This window comes from Triticum aestivum, chromosome 1A (genome assembly GCF_018294505.1).
Source record: "Triticum aestivum cultivar Chinese Spring chromosome 1A, IWGSC CS RefSeq v2.1, whole genome shotgun sequence".
NCBI classification, from domain to species: Eukaryota; Viridiplantae; Streptophyta; class Magnoliopsida; order Poales; family Poaceae; genus Triticum; species Triticum aestivum.
Window position 1 is genome coordinate 416,948,939 of NC_057794.1, and position 15,154 is coordinate 416,964,092.

Consider the following 15,154-nt stretch of genomic DNA (forward strand, 5'->3'; position numbering starts at 1 on the left):
ACCCGAGAAGCTTGCCGGAAGGGACTCCAAACACACACTTCTCGGGGTTAAGCTTGAGGTTGATCTTGCGCAGGTTTGCAAATGTCTCATCTAAATCTTGAATCAAGGTCGCTTTGTTCTTGCTCTTGACCACTATGTCATCCATGTAAGCTTCCACATTTCTGTGTATATGTGGCTCAAAAGCATGGTGGACTACCCTTGCGAATGTTGAACCAGCATTCTTCAACCCGAAAGGCATCCGTACGAAGCAGTATGTGCCACACGGGGTGATAAATGTGGTTTTCTCTTCATCTTCTTCTTCCATGAAGATCTGATGGTATCAGTTCTGAAGATCATGGCCCTTGGTGCGGTGAATCTTGCAATACTGCTTGTTGGTGCCGTCTTGCTTGTCGGCGACCGCCACCTCCGCGGCAACCTCCTTGCCGGAGTCACCAGCTTTGGCTTCCTTGGCGCTACCACCGTTGCCAGACTGCTCAACAACTAGCACTTCTTTGCCTTTCCTCCTTCTGTTGTTCTGCCGCCGGTTTTTCCTTGTCGGGGCAGCATCTTCGCTGTCAGATCCTCCAGCTCCTATATTTTCTCCGGGGAGTCTCCTCCCTTCCTCAGCACGCGCACACTTGTCGGCCAGTGCATATAACTCACTGACGTCCCTGATCTTGCACATCGCCATTTCCTCCCGCATCCTGCGGTTCCGCACGTTCTGATGGAACGCGCTGATCACCGCGGCAGAGTGGACGTCTGGGATGTTGTGCTGCACACTACTGAATCTCTGAATGTACTTGCGCAGGGGCTCTCCTTCCTTCTGGGCGAGCAGATGAAGATCACTCTCCTGGCCATGAGGCTTGTGTCCGCCTGTAAAGGCGCCGACAAACTGATGGCACAGATCATCCCAAGAGGATATGGAGTTGTCCGGCAAGTGCATGAGCCAGGATCTGACGTTGGGCTTGAGCACCAGCGGGAAGTAGTTGGCAAGGATCTTGTCATCTCGTCCCCCGGCAGCTTGCACCGCAATGGTGTAGATGCGGAGGAACTCTGACGGATGCGTCTTGCCGTCGTACTTCTCCGGTACGTCTAGCTTGAAGTTCTTTGTACTGGGCCACTGGACTTGCCGCAGCTCACGAGTGAACGCAGGACAACCTACCGCGTACGGCAGATCACCTGGTTCCCCTGGCGCATGCATGTCAACAGAGGGCCCAGCGCGCTTGTCGGATTGACGTCGCGCTTCTCTTCGGCGCTCGATGCGGGTTCGAGCGTCTTCTTGTTGTCGATCATGAAGAACTTGGCGCTGATCGTGACGAGCTCGTGGATCCGATGATGCAGTGGAGTCGCTGTCGAGGTGGATCCGGCGAGTCGGCGATCTTGGCCTTCGGGGCGGTGATTGCATGGTAGTTGCACCTCCGCCCGTTTCGTCGCCACCGGCTCGCGTCCGGCGGTCCTGTCGCGGCGGCGACGCGCTCGGCCGCCGTGGAGTGTCGCCGTTGGCGTAGCTGATGAGACTCTGGATGGTGGCCCTCCATTCGTCGATCTTGTCCGACGTCGGAGGGTAATCTAGGAGAAGTTGAGCTCGCGCCAAAGCTTCTGCTGGGGTGGTGGGTGGCAGTGGCTGACGGCGCGAGGAGCGGGACGTGCTCGAACTTCTAACTATGTTAGAAGGAGCAGTATCCCGTCCAGGCGACCGTGCCCCGCTCGTGCCAACACGCTGGCGTGCATGTTGGTCTTGAGCGCCCCGAGATCCACCAGCTTGGTCTTGGGCTATCATGCGTATGGCACTGCTAGTGCCATGACGCTGTTGATCTTGCGCCTCCTGAGAGTGGCATGGAACATGTACAGTCGCAGAGGTTTGTGCAGCCTTGTTCTTGGACCTGGCGGCATCATGAGCTTCCTCGTCGACGTCCTTTCTTCCGCCGGCGTCCATCCCACCGCTCGTTTGCTCCAACGGTGGCGGAAGTGACGTGGATGGAGCGGCTACCGCCGAAGTCTTCTTCTTCGGTGGCATATTGATGAAGGGAATATGGATCTAGCTCGTGTGAACGCAGGATCTGGTTCACACAATCTCAACGACCCCTACCTGGCGTGCCAAAGATGTCGGGGATAACTGACCCACGAACACCTATGGGGCCGGCGGACCGGGCCCCTTTCGGTTCGGCGGGGGGCGGAGGTCGCACGAAGAGCAGATTGAGGCGAGGCACACGAGCGGTTTACCCAGCTTCGGAGCTCTCCGGAGAGATAACACTCCTACTGCTGCTTGTCTAGTTGTATTATCTGGTGTTCTTGCTCTCGAGCGAGAGAGTGATGTGTTTTCTGGGCTACGAATGAATCGAAGCAAAGCTGTCCGAACCTCCGAACCCCCTCTACGTTGCGCATGTGCCTCCTTTTATACGCTAAAGGGGTCACCGACAGGTGGCAACGCAGAGGAGGGTAAAAATGTAAAAAGTGAGGTAGTTGATATAGTTGCTTGTACAGTGCACCCTACCTAACCCTGACGGCAGGGGACAAGGGCATTAAATGCCCGTCTGAGTCGCCCGAACAGTGCAGAAAAGGACCGTTAGGGGCGCCACCGTTCGCCACGATGGCGATCTTGTCAGCTTCGCATGCCACTGCGCACCGCTGGCTGCACAGCCTCCCGCCACGCGCGCCCGGAGAGGCCCCCAGAGCGACACGTTGGTGGATGCGCTGGAGCGTGGGCGCAGAGTGGCCGCCTGCCGCGGCAAGCGCCTTGCCGCTGTTGTTATCTCGCCGGGTCCAGAAGCTCGTCGATCACCGGGCCTCGGGGTACCTTATTTAGTCTTCCCGGCAAGCTCCTCTTGCCGGGGCCTTGTTGCCTTGCCGGAGCACGTGGCGCGTCGCGGCAAGTTCCTTGGAGTGCCTTGGTTAGACTTCCCGGCAAGCTCCTCTTGCCGGGGTCTTGTCTCCTTAGCTTAAATACTTTGTTCTTGGATGGCTCCAAGGGAACCTTGGGGGATCTTGGCGTTCGCCCGGCAAGCCTTTGCCGCGGGGTGCTGCAACTGCCCGTGCACAAGTTCGCGGTACTAGGGTACCCCTATTCTAGTACACCGACAGAACTATGTGCCCGTAGATTTTATTGTTCTTGACATAGATTGCAATCCTTCATGTCCTATTATTCTTGGTAGACCTTTCCTTAGAACGATTGGTGCAATTATTGATATGAAGGAAAGAAATATTAGATTCCAATTTCCATTAAGGAAAGACATGGAACACTTCCCTAGAAAGAAAATTAAATTACCTTATGAATCTGTTATGAGAGCCACTTATGGATTGCCTACCAAAGATGGCAATACCTAGATCTTTCCTTGCTTTTTATGCCTAGCTAGGGGCGTTAAACGATTGTGCTTGTTGGGAGGCAACACGATTTTATTTTTATTTCTTGCTTTTTGCTCCTGCTTAGTAATAAATAATTTATATATCCTCTGTTGTGTTTTTTGTGTTTAATTACTGTTTGTGCCAAGTAGAACCGTTGGGAAGACTTGGGGAAAGTCTTGTTAATCTTGCTGTAAAAAACAGAAACTTTAGCGCTCACGAGAACTGCTGCCATTCTTGTTTGGAAAGTCCTATTTAGTTTATTATTTTTGAATACTATTATTAATAGATAAATTCCTCACGTCCAGCAATTTATTTTAGAATTTTTGGGGTTCCACATCTTGCGCTAGCTAAAGATTACTACAGACTGTTCTGTTTTTGACAGATTCTGTTTTTCATGTGTTGTTTGCTTATTTTGATGAATCTATGGCTAGTAAAATAGTTTATAAACCATAGAGAAGTTGGAATATAGTAGGTTTAACACCAATATAAATAAAGAATGAGTTCATTACAATACCTTGAAGTGGTGTTTTGTTTTCTTTCGCTAACGGAGCTCACGAGATTTTCTACTTTAAGTTTTGTGTTGTGAAGTTTTCAAGTTTTGGGTAAGGATTTGATGGATTATGGAACAAGGAGTGGCAAGAGCCTAAGCTTGGGGATGCCCATGGCACCCCCAAGATAATCTAAGGATACCAAAAATCCAAAGCTTGGGGATGCCCCGGAAGGCATCCCCTCTTTCGTCTACTTCCATCGGTAACTTTACTTGGAGCTATATTTTTATTCACCACATGATATGTGTTTTGCTTGGAGCGTCTTGTATGTTTTGAGTCTTTGCTTTTTAGTTTACCACAATAATATTTTCTGTACACACCTTTCGAGAGAGACACATATGATTCAAAAATTATTAGAATACTCTATGTGCTTCACTTATATCTTTTGAGTTATATAGTTTTGCTCTAGTACTTCACTTATATCTTTTAGAGCACGGTGGTGGATTTGTTTTATAGAAACTATTGATGTCTCATGCTTCACTTAGATTATTTTGAGAGTCTTAAATAGCATGGTAATTTGCTTAAATAATCCTAATATGCTAGGTATTCAAGATTAGTAACAACTTTCTTATGAGTGTTTTGAATACTAAGAGAAGTTTGATGCGTGATGATTGTTTTGAGATATGGAGGTAGTGATATTAAAGTTGTGCTAGTTGAGTAGTTGTGAATTTGAGAAATACTTGTGTTGAAGTTTGCAAGTCCCGTAGCATGCACGTATGGTAAACGTTATGCAACAAATTTGAAACATGAGGTGTTCTTTGATTGTCCTCCTTATGAGTGGCGGTCGGGGACGAGCGATGGTCTTTTCCTACCAATCTATCCCCCTAGGAGCATGCGCGTAGTGCTTAGTTTTTTATGACTTGTGGATTTTTGCAATAAGTATGTGAGTTCTTTATGACTAATGTTGAGTCCATGGATTATACGCACTCTCACCCTTCCATCATTGCTAGCCTCTTCGGTACCATGCATTGCCCTTTCTCACATTGAGAGTTGGTGCAAACTTCGCCGGTGCATCCAAACCCCGTGATATGATACGCTCTTTCACACATAAACCTCCTTATATCTTCCTCAAAACGGCCACCATACCTACCTATTATGGCATTCCCATAGCCATCCCGAGATATATTGCCATGCAACTTTCCACCATCCTGTTTATCATGACACGTTCATCATTGTCATATTGCTTAGCATGATCATGTAGTTGACATAGTATTTGTGGGAAAGCCACCATTCATAATTGTTTCATACATGTCACACTTGGTTCATTGCATATACCTTGTTCTAGTATCGAGTTGTAATCATTGAGTTGTAAATAAATAGAAGTGTGATGATCATCATTTAATAGAGCATTGTCCCAATATAAAAAAAGAAAAAAAAAGAGAAAGGCCAAATAAAAAAGGAAGGCCCCCCAAAAATGAAAAAGGGACAATGCTACTATCTTTTTTCCACACTTGTGCTTCAAAGTAGCACCATGATCTTCATGATAGAGAGTCTCTTGTTTTGTTCAACCTATGATCAATTTTTGTGTCTCCAAGGGGTGCCCCTCCCTGTATATAAAGGAGTGGAGGAGGGGGAGGGCCGGCCCTCTCTATGGCACGCCCTAGGGGAGTCCTACTCCCACCGGGAGTAGGATTCCCCCTTTCCTAGTAGAACTAGGAGCCCTTCCAAGTAGTAGGAGTAGGAGAGAAGGAAAGGGAAAAGAGAAGAGAAGGAAGGAGGGGACGCCGCCCCTCCCCCTAGTCCAATTCGGACTAAGCATGGGGGGGGGGGGGCGCAGTCACTCCTCTCTCTTTCCCCTAAAGCCCAATAAGGCCCATATACTCCCCGGCGAATTCCCGTAACTCTCCAGTACTCCGAAAAATACCCGAATCACACAGAACCTTTACGATGTCCGAATATAGTCGTCCAATATATCAAACTTTATGTCTCAACCATTTCGAGACTCCTCTTCATGTCCCCGATCTCATCCGGGACTCCGAACTACCTTCGGTACATCAAAACACATAAACTCATAATACAAATCGTCACCGAACGTTAAGCGTGCGGACCCTATGGGTTCGAGAACTATGTATACATGACCGAGACACGTCTCCGGTCAATAACCAATAGTAGAACCTGGATGCTCATATTGGCTCCTACATATTCTACGAAGATCTTTATCGGTCAAACCGCATAACAACATATGTTGTTCCCTTTGTCATCGGTATGTTACTTGCCCGAGATTCGATCGTCGGTATCTCAATACCTAGTTCAATCTCGTTACCGGCAAGTCTCCTTAGTCGTTCCATAATACATCATCCCGCAACTAACTCATTAGTTACAATTCTTGCAAGGCTTATAGTGATGTGTATTACCGAGTGGGCCCAGAGATACCTCTCCGATGACCGGAGTGACAAATCCTAATATCGAAATATGCCAACTCAACAAGTACCTTCGGAGACGCCTGTAGAGCACCTTTATAATCACCCAGTTATGTTGTGACGTTTGGTAGCACACAAAGTGTTCCTCTAGTAGACGGGATTTGCATAATCTCATAGTCATAGGAACATGTATAAGTCATGACGAAAGCAATAGCATCATACTAAAGGATCAAGTGCTAAGCTAACGGAATGGGTCAAGTCAATCACATCATTCTCCTAATGATGTGATCCCATTAATCAAATGACAACTCATGTCTATGGTTAGAAAACTTAACCATATTTGATTAACGAGCTAGTCAAGTAGAGGCATACTAGTGACACTATGTTTGTCTATGTATTCACACATGTATTATGTTTCCGGTTAATACAATTCTAGCATGAATAATAAACATTTATCATGAAATAAGGAAATAAATAATAACTTTATTATTGCCTCTAGGGCATATTTCCTTCATTTAGCGATGGCTGAATTCCCGTTAAATAGGGCACCATCTAAATTCGTTGAGACGACACCATATGAACCGTGGTTTGGCTAGAAACCAAGTTGTCATTTCTTAAAATTTGGGGTTGCGATGCTTATGTGAAAAAGCTTCAACCTGATAAGTTCGAACCCAAATCGGAGAAATGTGTCTTCATAGGATACCCAAAGGAGACAGTTGGGTACACCTTCTATCACAGATCCGAAGGCAAGATATTCGTTGCTAAGAATGGATCCTTTCTAGAGAAGGAGTTTCTCTCGAAAGAAGTGAGTGGGAGGAAAGTAGAAATTGATGAGGTAATTGTACCTTCTCCCGAATTGGAAAGTAGTTCATCACAGAAATTAGTTCCAGTGATCCCTACACCAATTAGTGAGGGAGCTAATGATGATGATCATGAAACTCCAGATCAAGTTACTACCGAACCTCGTAGGTCAACCAGAGTAAGATCCACACCAGAGTGGTACGGTAATCTGTTATGGAGGTCATGTTACTTGACCATGACGAACCTACGAACTATGAGGAAGCGATGATGAGCCCAGATTCCATGAAATGGCTTGAGTCCATGAAATCTGAGATGGGATCCATGTATGAGAACAAAGTGTGGACTTTGGTTGACTTGCCCGATGATCGGCAAGCCATAGAGAATAAATGGATCTTCAAGAAGAAGACCGACGTTGACGGTAATGTTACTGTCTATAAAGATTGACTTGGTGCAAAAGGTTTTCGACAAGTTCAAGGAGTTGACTACGATGAGACCTCGGTTATGAAATTTGGCAATTGTTAAAGTCTATCCGAATCATGTTAGCAATTGCCGCATTTTATGATTATGAAATTTGGCAAATGGATGTCAAAACTGCATTTTTAATGGGTATCTTAAAGAACAGCTGTATATGATGCAACCAGAAGGTTTTGTTGATCCTAAAGGTGCTAACAAAGTGTGCAAGCTCGAGCGATCCATTTATGGACTGGTGCAAGCCTCTCAGAGTTGGAATATACGCTTTGATAGTGTGATCAAAGAATATGGTTTTATATAGACTTTTGGAGAAGCCTGTATTTACAAGAAAGTGAGTGGGAGCTCAGTAGCATTTCTAATATTATATGTGTATGACATATTGTTGATTTGAAATAATTCAGAACTTCTGGATAGCATAAAAGGATACTTTAATAAGAATTTTTCAATGAAAGACCTCGGTGAAGCTGCTTATATATTGGGCATCAGGATCTATAGAGATAGATCAAGACGCTTAATTGGACTTTCACAAAGCACATACCTTGATAAAGTTTTGAAGAAGTTCAAAATGGATCAGTCAAAGAAAGGGTTCTTGCTTGTGTTACAAGGTGTGAAGTTGAGTCAGACTCAATGCCCGACCACTTCAGAAGATAGACAGAAAATGAAAGTCATCCCTTTGCCTCAGCCATAGGTTCTATCATGTATGCAACGATGTGTACCAGACCTGATGTGTGCCTCGCTATAAGTTTAGCAGGGAGGTACCAAAGTAATCCAGGAGTGGATCACTGGACAACAGTTAAGAACATCCTGAAATACCCGAAAAGGACTAAGGATATGTTTCTCGTTTATGGAAGTGACAAAGAGCTTGTCGTAAATGGTTACGTCGATGCAAGCTTTGACACTGATCTGGATGACTCTAAGTTGCAAACCAAATATGTATTTATATTGAATGGTGAAGCTGTCAGTTGGTGCAGTTCCAAGCAGAGCGTCATGGCGGGATCTACGTGTGAAGCGGAGTACATAGCTGCTTCGGAAGCAACAAATAGAGTCTGGATGAAGGAGTTCATATCCGATCTAGGTGTAATACCTAGTGCATCGGGTCTAATGAAAATCTTTTGTGACAATACTAGAGCAATAGCCTTGGCGAAGGAATCCAGATTTCACAAGAGAACCAAACACATCAAGAGATGCTTCAATTCCATCTGCGATCAAGTCAAGGAGGGAGACATAGAGATTTGCAAAATACATACGGATCAGAATGTTGCAGACCCGTTGACTAAGCCTCTCTCACGAGAAAAACATGATCAACACCAAGACTCCATGGGTGTTAGAATCATTACTATGTAATCTAGATTATTGACTCTAGTGCAAGTGGGAGACTGAAGGAAATATGACCTAGAGGCAATAATAAAGTTGTTATTTATATCTCCTTATATCATGATAAATATTTATTATTCATGCTAGAATTGTATTAACCGAAAACTTAGTACATGTGTGAATACATAGACAAACAGAGTGTCCCTAGTATGCCTCTACTTGACTAGCTCATTAATCAAAGATGGTTAAGTTTCCTGACCATAGACATGTGTTGTCATTTGATGAACGACATCATTAGAGAATGATGTGATGGAAAAGACCCGTCCATTAGCTTAGCATTATGACCGTTTAGTTTTATTGCTATTGCTTTCTTCATGACTTATACATATTCATCTGACGCAACTCCCGAATACTGGAGGAACACTCTGTGTGCTATCAAACATCACAACGTAACTGGGTGATTATAAAGATGCTCTACATGTGTCTCCGATGGTGTTTGTTGAGTTGGCTTAGATCGAGATTAGGATTTGTCACTCTGAGTATCGCAGAGGTATCTCCGGGCCCTCTCGAGAATGTACATCACTATATGCCTTGCAAGCAATGTGACTAATGAGTTAGTTGCGGGATGATTCATTACAAAACGAGTAAAGAGACTTGCCAGTAACGAGATTGAACTAGGTATGAGGATACCAATGATCAAATCTCGGGCAAGTAACATACCAACGCCAAAGGGAATGACGTATGTTGTTATGCGGTTTGATCGATAAAGATCTTCGTAGAATATGTAGGAACCAATATGAGCATCCAGGTGTCGCTATTGGTTATTGACCGGAGATGTGTCTCGGTCATGTCTACATAGTTCTCGAACCCGTAGGCTCCGCACGCTTAACGTTCGATGACGATTTTGTATTATGAGTTATGCGATTTGATGGCCGAAGTTTGTTCGGAGTCCCGGATAAGATCACGGACATGATGAGGAGTCTCGAAATGGTCGAGAGGTAAAGATCGATATAGTGGAAGGTTATATTCGTACACCAGAATGGTTCCGAAGTGTTTTAGGTATTTTTTGGAGTACTGGGAGGCTACCGGAACCCCCCGAGAAATAATGGGCCTTAATGGGCTTTAGTGGAAAGGAGAGAAGGGCATCAAGGGGTGGCTGCGCCCCCCCTGGCTGGTCCGAATTGGACTAGTAGGGGGCGGCGCCCCCCTCTTTCCTTGTCCCCTCTTCCTCCTTCCCTCCTTCTCCTAGTTGGAATAGGAAAGGGGGGAGGGGCGAATCCTACTTGGACCGGGAGTCCAAGTAGGACTCCCCCCCTTGGGCTGGCCTCCTCTTCCCCCTCCTTTATATACGTGGGAGGGGGGCACCCCAAAGACACACCAAGTCTTCTCTTAGCCGTGTGCGGTGCCCCCCTCCACAGTTACACACCTCAGTCATATCATCGTAATGCTTAGGCGAAGCCCTGCGCCGGTAACTTCATCATCACCATCGCCACGCCATCGTGCTGAAGGAAATCTCCCTCGTCCTCAACTGGATCCAGAGCTCGAGGGACGTCATCGTGCTGAACGTGTGATGAACACGGAGGTGCCGTATGTTCGGTACTTGGATCGGTTGGATCGTGAAGACATTTGACTACATCAACCGCTTTACTAAACGCTTCCGCTTTCGGTCTACGAGGGTACGTGGACACACTCTCCCGTCTCATTGCTATGCATCTCCTAGATAGATCTTGCGTGATCATGGGTAAATTTTTTGAAATACTGCGTTCCCCATAGTTTCGACCATACACGGTCGAACAAAAGGCCGTTTTCCTCCTGTTCTGCGGTACACTAGACCCCGTTCCCGCTATTCCATCCAAGCCGGTTGGCTCCTGATGAACAGGACGCGTTCCGACCTAGTGACTTGGCTTCCGATGAACATGACGCATTCTGACCCAGTGGCTTCGCTTCCGATGAACAGGACGTTGTTTCCTCCATTCCGACCCAACCGGTTAGCTGCCGATGAACAAGACAATGTCGCTGTAGTCTGTTTCCTCTCCATGTACACGAGCCCTCGTCATACAAATGCGCGAGTAGGCGTTCGATACCCCGCCCATATGTATGTACTTGGCCGTATTTTTTGGCATCTGGCTGTATGTTCGTTCACACGGTTTTGACTGGACTGCCTGAATTGCTATGTCGGGGCTCTACTAGTACACGTGTCTGATACGTCTACGTCGTATCTACTTTTCCAAACACTTTTGTCCTTGTTTTGGACTCTAAATTGCATGATTTGAATGGAACTAACCCGGACTGACGCTGTTTTCAGCAGAATTGCCATGGTGTTATTTATGTGCAGATACAAAAGTTCTCGGAATGACCTGAAACTCCACGGAGCGTACTTTTGGAAATAATAAAAAATACTGGCAAAATATCAAGGCCAGGGGGCCCACACCCTAGCCACGAGGGTGGGGGCATGCCTGCCCCCCTGGGCGCGCCCCTACCTCGTGGGCCCCCTGGAGCTCCTCCGACCTCAACTCCAACTCTATATATTCACTTTCGGGGAGAAAAAATCAGAGAGAAGGATTCATCGCGTTTTACGATACGGAGCCGCTGCCAAGCCCTAAAACCTCTCGGGAGGGCTGATCTGGAGTCTGTTCGGGGCTCCGGAGAGGGGAATCCATCGCCGTCGTCATCATCAACCTTCCTCCATCACCAATTTCGTGATGCTCACCGTCGTGCGTGAGTAATTCCATCGTAGGCTTGCTAGACGGTGATGGTTTGGATGAGATTTATCATGTAATCGAGTTAGTTTTGTTAGGGTTTGATCCCTAGTATCCACTATGTTCTAAGATTGATGTTGCTATGACTTTTCTATGCTTAATGCTTGTCACTAGGGCCTGAGTGTCATGATTTCAGATCTGAACCTATTATGTTTTCATCAATATATGAGAGTTCACGATCCTATCTTGCAAGTTATAGTCACCTACTATGTGTTATGATCCGGCAACCCTGAAGTGACAATAATCGGGACCACTCCCGGTGATGACCGTAGTTCGAGGAGTTCATGTATTCACTATGTGTTAATGCTTTGGTCCGGTAGTCTATTAAAAGGAGGCCTTAATATCCCTTAGTTTCCGCTAGCACCCCGCTGCCACGGGAGGGTAGGACAAAAGATGTCATGCAAGTTCTTTTCCATAAGCACGTATGACTATATTCAGAATACATGCCTACATTACATTCATGAATTGGAGCTATTTCTGTGTCACCCTAGGTTATGACTGTTACATGATGAACCACATCCGGCATAAGTCCCTATCACCGATCCATTACCTACGAGCTTTCCATATATTGTTCTTCGCTTATTTACTTTTCCGTTTTTATTGTTACAATCACTACAAAATACCAAAAACATTACTTTTGTTATCCTTACCTTTTGCTATCGTTACCACTATTATCATATTACTTTGCTACTAAATACTTTGCTGCAGATATTAAGTTATCCAGGTGTGGTTGAATCAACAACTCAGCTGCTAATACTTGAGAATATTCTTTCGCTCCCCTTGTGTCGAATCAATAAATTTGGGTTGAATACTCTACCCTCGAAAACGGTTGCGATCCCCTATACTTATGGGTTATCAAGACTATTTTCTGGCGCCATTGCCGGGGAGCATAGCTCTATTCTTTGAGTCACTTGGGATTTATATCTGCTTATCATTATGAAGAAATTGAAAGATCCAAGAACCAAAATTTATCCCTCAACTACGAGGGGAGGTAAGGAACTCCCATCTAGCTCTGCACTTGATTCACCTTCTGTTTTGAGTAAGCTTGCGACACCTAAACCTGCTTTGCCATTCATTCTGATATGTCGCATGTTATTGATGATGCCACTTCTGCTATGCATGATACTTTGGATGAAACTACTTCTATGCTTGATACTACTATGCCACTTGGTGAATTTCTTGATGAACAACTTGCTAGGGCTAGAGAGAATGAAATTATTGAAACTGATAATATTGACGAAAGTGATGATGAAGACTCTCCCCCTAATAAATATGAATTGCCTGTTGTTCCTGAGGGTTATGTTATGGATGAAGAAGCTACTAAGCTATTTTAGCTTGCAATGATAGATATGATCTAAAGAGGTTATTAGCTAAATGGAAGCAGCAATCCCTTAATGCTAGAATGAAACATGACCCTGCTTTTGCTACTTCACCTATCCACGTTACTGATAATGATTATGAATTCTCTGTTGATCCTGATATAATTACTTTGGTTGAATCTGATCCTTTTTATGGCTATGAATCTGAAACTATTGTGGCACATCTTACTAAATTAAATGATATAGCTACCCTGTTCACTAATGATGAGAGAACTCATTACTTTTATATCCTTAAAATATTCCCGTTCTCATTAAAGGGTGATGCTAAGATATGGTTTAATTCTCTTCCCTGATTGTGTGTGTAGTCCACAGGATATGCAACTTCTTTGCTAAATATTTCCCTGCTCATAAGAAACAAGCTGCTTTAAGGGATATATATAATTTTGTGCACATTGAAGAAGAGAGTCTCCCACAAGCTTGGGGGAGGCTTCTCCAATTACTTAATGCTTTGCTTGACAATCCTCTTAAGAAAAATGAAATACTTTATATCTTTTATAATGGACTAACCGATGCTTCCAGAGACCACCTGGATAGTTGTGCTAATTCTGTTTTCAGGGAAAGAACACCGGATGAAGCTGAAATTCTATTGAATAATATGTTGACAAATGAAAATAATTGGACACTTCCTGAGCCAACTCCTGAGCCTATTCCTAAACCAACCCCGAAGAAAAGAGGTGTTCTATTTCTAAGTCCCGAAGATATGCAAGAGGCAAACAAATCCATGAGAGAAAAGGGTATTAAAGCTAAAGATGTTAAGAATTTACCTCCTATTGAAGAAACACATGGTCTTAATTTACCGCTGATACGTCTCCAACGTATCTATAATTTTTGATTGCTCCATGCTATATTATCTACTGTTTTGGACATTATTGGGCTTTATTATTCACTTTTATATTATTTTTGGGACTAACCTATTAACCGGACGCCCAACCCAGAATTGCTGTTTTTTGCCTGTTTTAGGGTTTCGAAGAAAAGGAATATCAAAAGGAGTCCAAACGGAATGAAACCTTCGGGAACGTGATTTTCTCAACGAATAAGACCAGGGAGACTTGGACCCTACGTCAATAAATAAAACGGGAGGCCACGAGGTAGGGGGGCGCGCCCACCCCCACCAGGCGTGCCCTCCATCCTCGTGGGCCCCCTGTTGCTCCACCGACGTACTCCTTCCTCCTATATATATCCACGTACCCCCAAACTACCAGATACGGAGCCAAAACCCTAATTCCACCGCCGTAACTTTCTGTATCCACGAGATCCCATCTTGGGGCCTGTTTCGGAGCTCCGCTAGAGGGGGCATCGATCACGAAGGGCTTCTACATCAACACCATAGCCCCTCCGATGAAGTGTGAGTAGTTCACCTCAGACCTACGGGTCCATAGTTAGTATCTAGATGGCTTCTTCTCTCTTTTTGGATCTCAATACAATGTCCCCCCTCTCTTGTGGAGATCTATTCGATGTAATCTTCTTTTTGCAGTGTGTTTGTTGAGACCGATGAATTGTGGGTTTATGATCAAGTCTATCTATGAATAATATTTGAATATTCTCTGAATTCTTTTATGTATGATTGGTTATCTTTGCAAGTCTCTTCGAATTATCAGTTTGGTTTGGCCTACTAGATTGATCTTTCTTGCAATGGGAGAAGTGCTTAGCTTTGGGTTCAATCTTGCGGTGTCCTTTCCCGGTGACAATAAGGGCGGGAAGGCACGTATTGTATTGTTTCCATCGAGGATAACAAGATGGGGTTTTCTTCATATTGCATGAGTCTATCCCTCTACATCATGTCATCTTTCTTAAGGCGTTACTCTGTTTTTAACTTAATACTCTAGATGCATGCTAGATAGCGGTCGATGAGAGGAGTAATAGTAGTAGATGCAGGCAGGAGTCGGTCTACTTGTCTCGGACGTGATGCCTATATACATGATCATACCTAGATATTCTCTTAACTATGCTCAATTCTGTCAATTGCTCAACAGTGATTTGTTCTCCCACCATAGAATACTTATGCTCTCGAGAGAAGCCACTAGTGAAACCTATGGCCCCTGGGTCTATCTTTATCATATTGATCTCCTACTACTTAGTTTTTTTCCTTTGCTATTAACTTTGCCTTTATTTTACTTTGCATCTTTTATCATAAAAAAACCAAAAATATTATCTTATCATATCTATCAGATCTCACTCTCGTATGTGGCCCTATAGGGATT